This window comes from Cricetulus griseus, chromosome 2, assembly GCF_003668045.3.
Source record: "Cricetulus griseus strain 17A/GY chromosome 2, alternate assembly CriGri-PICRH-1.0, whole genome shotgun sequence".
NCBI classification, from domain to species: Eukaryota; Metazoa; Chordata; class Mammalia; order Rodentia; family Cricetidae; genus Cricetulus; species Cricetulus griseus.
This window is the reverse complement of record NC_048595.1, coordinates 166,317,285-166,321,094: the sequence shown is the minus strand read 5'-3', so window position 1 is coordinate 166,321,094 and position 3,810 is coordinate 166,317,285. Positions and strand designations below refer to the sequence as shown.

General features: G+C 42.1%; 1 pseudogene; it reads right to left on the bottom strand.

Annotated features, from left to right (window-relative positions):
- Window positions 1-1,248: 1,248 nt before the first annotated feature.
- Window positions 1,249-2,497, bottom strand: LOC100773044 (annotated as a pseudogene).
- Window positions 2,498-3,810: the final 1,313 nt, after the last annotated feature.

Here is a 3,810-nt window from a genome sequence, read left to right as displayed (position 1 = left end):
AATGAGTCTCTGGGCATGTCTATGAGGATTACCTAAACCAGGCTAACTGAGCAGGGAATACCCATCTTAAATGTGGGCAGAAATCACAGACAATAAAGAGTCAATGGGCTGAGATCACAGACAGCATAAAATGAGGCTACTTGAGTACCAGCATTCACCTTTTTCTGCTTCCTGACTGTAGGTCCAATGGGATGAACTACCTCAAGCTTCTTCACTATCATATAAATATTAAGTAATTGGTCGTGCACAGTCATTTCCTTCAAGATTCAAACAATGGGGAACAGTGGCTCTCAACAGAAGTGATCAGGTTTGTCTGGGGACCCATCACCTACAGATATTCTTGATTGACACAACTACAGAAGACAGCAATAGCACTGCCTCTTCTGGGTATAGACCAGGGCTACTGGTGACCATTCTCCAGTGACCAGGATAGCTCTCTTAATGAGGAATTATATGGTACGAAAGGCCAACAGGCCGATATCAAGAAACCCTAATCCAAAGAAAAATGTTCCTCCTCCAGGGAGAGCTGGGGATCTCTTTGGTTCCACTTTGCTGAAGGTATTTCTCTAAGGCATAAATAAGGTAAAGAAAGGTGAATTCCCACTGCAGTTCCCACTGAGAAGAAACCTAACCAGATCAAAGTTTCAACTCATTCAATATGAAATGATGATTAAAAAGAACTAACATATGCAGATAGCAAGTCCCATGATAAAATGATCCCATAATCAGCAAATAAAGGAAGGAATACTTCTCTTTCCCCCACTATTTACCAGCACTTAAGAGAAAGGAAGGAAGGAAGGAAGGAAGGAAGGAAGGAAGGAAGGAAGGAAGGAAGGAAAAAATTAAGTGACTCTGTGTAGTGGCATGTTCCACCAAAAGATGTGAGGTATTAGCCTTGAGGTGTGGCTTCAGTGTGTGGACATGATCCCTTATAAGGAAGAGGAGGGGCCTTGGGCGCTCCCTTTCTTGGGTGGTGGTCTGAGCATCCTGCATTCACAGCATCCAGTGCCTCCACAGGCAGAAGACCTCGGTGGCTATTTACCTTTTTTTTTTTTTTGGTTCATTCAAAAATTTATTGAGCAGCTAAAGATACAAAGATATTAAAACATGGTCAGAGATGAGGCATATGCACAAGTGTAGAAAGCAGTAAAGTTCTCTGCATCACAAGAGTGAAAGAAAAATGCTTTAGGAAAACAAAAGATTGCTTCCAACGTGCAAGGGGGGGAAATGGATGGCCAATCAGGAAAGGGGATAGAGATTAAACTACAAGACTTCAGTCTGGATTGTTGATGGTACTCAGTATGGGCTTTATTTGTTTCTCCTTTTCCTCTTTCCCCATCTTTGGGCTTAATTTACCAGTAGTGCTCAGGACTGTTCAATGCGCTTTTTCTATACTTGCTTGCATTTTTGCCTTAATGTCTTCTACAGAACTAGGTCCTTTGGGGGTTTTAGGAGTTTTTTTTTTTTCTGTTTTTTGAAGGACTCTTGACCTTTTGATCTTGGTGTTGATGGTTTTAAGTCTTTTCCATTTTGGTTTGATTTTTGTGCATTTTTGGCTGGGTTATCTCATACAGATTTCTTCACTGGAACTTTTTCTTTAGTTTCTTAATCATCATCATCATCATCATCATCAATCATCATCATCATCTTCTGTAGTAGAGAAGAGATGATCCAGGCAGGAAGTGACATAGCAAGGAGACTCATATTTAAGCGAAGGAGAAACAGGAAGGGCCCCTCTTTTCCCCTCCGCTCCTGCTCCAGCGGCAAGGAGGGACGCCAATAAGCCGTCTGATAAGATAAGTCTTATATGATAGTTAAGACTGAGCTAACAGATGAGAAGAATCCTAGTCATTGGCCAAGCAGCATTGTACCTAATACAAGTTTCTGTGTATTCATTTGGGCCTAACTCGGGTGGGCTGCTGGTGTAAAGCTCACAGGTGGCGGTGGGACTCAGGCAGCTTTTGGCGAAAAGATTTATCGTAACAATCTTCATCATCTTCATCATCATCCTCCTCATCTTCATTGATTTTTACTTTTTCTGTGGAACTTTGCTACCACCTCCAGGAGCAAATCGCTTGCCAGGTATACTTAAGAGTTTTACATCCTCCCATCTTCATCTTCTGACTCTGCATCTTCCTCTACAGCTACTAGGTGCTGTCCACTAATGTGCACAGGCCCTGAACCACACCTCAACCGTAAGACCACAGGTGGGGTAATTTCAAAGCCACCAAGGGAAACTGTTGGTTGTACGGACATTTTCAAAGTTGCCAGTGTTACTTTAATTGGACTGCCTTCATAGTTCATTGCTTCTGCCTCTACAATGTGTAATTCATCTTTTGCCCCTGCCCCTACACTAACCGTTCTTAGTGACAACTGGTGTTCATTCTCATCATTACCCACCTTAAAGTGATAATCTTTGTCAGCTTTTAGTTCACAACTGAAAAGGTAAGTTCTGTGGCCTAAGAGGGCTCATGTCCATGTCCATCGAGTCTTCCATGAGGTGGAAACACACACTTGGGTGTGCAAGATATCGGACGGAGGAAACTGCCTACTGTTCCTCAGAACAGACACGAAGGATGGAATCATGCCAGCAGCGGCTATTTACCTTTATTGTGGGAGTGTTCCCCCAAAATAAATATCTGTTTTTCTTTTATTCAGGCATTTGTAGACTTCCTTATCCCGCCTTCAACTTGGCTTCACCTACGGAATAACTTTCATCCCACTTCCATGTGGCAACCCTGATAATAGTCGGGTATCTCAAAATGTGTGTCACTGCTATGTGAAAATAAGTCACAGGAGCTGGGTGGTGCTGATGTGGGACAAGCCAAGCCTTTACCAAAGTCCTGACCACCAAAAAGGCCTCTAGCTCACACAGTGGGGAGTGTTGAGTGGATGTGGATGTTTGAGTGCATGTGTGATCTCTGATTTCTCCCTGTGATGTATTTGCTCAACATCCTGCCAGAGGATGTCAAAGTTTCTTTCTCATGGAGTTGCAAATCACGTACCTCCCACACACTTTTCAACATTCCTCTTTGATTACAGGAGGAAATGCATTGACTTGTTTTGGAGGAAGACTATAAAGAAAAAAGGCAGTAGTAACAGGATATCTCAGCTATTTGGAAAATGGGAATCTTACTGAAATAAAAAACAATATGTGTCAGGTGTGGTGGTGCACAACTTTAATCTCAGTACTTGGGAGGCAGAGGCAGGTGGATCTCTATGACTTGGAGGCCGATGTGGTCGACAAAGTGAGTTCCAGGACAGTCAGGGCTATTACACAGAGAAAACATGACTCAAACATATATATATATATATATATATATTGCTTAACATTCATTTAGCATTCATTATCCTGAAGATAAGGGAAGGTACTAAAGAAACATCTATCCTAAACTTAAATTCTAGCCAATGAATAAATAGAAAGTAATTGGCAGAAAAAAATAGGTGGTACTTTAGGGGTGGGAGACTCATCCTGTCAAATATACATAAACAAAATTAGAAGATAGTATCCACATATGAGAAAAAGCATATGCTATCTGTCTTTCTGATCTGAAGTTTTATCATTTAATCTATCTTCCAGCTGTAGCACAAATTCTAATTGGTATTAATAATAAAAGCTCAGAGTCAGCTATTAAGGGGTAAAAGCTGAAAGATCAGAGAAGCAAAGCAGCCAGCCTCTAGACTTCTAACCTCTACCAATGCTCAGACCAAAGGGGCGATCCTAACCTCAGACTGCACTGCTCCTCAGACTGCTTCCTGGGACTGCTGCCTTAGACTGCTGCCTCAGACTGCCATGAGCTCCTGTCTCCT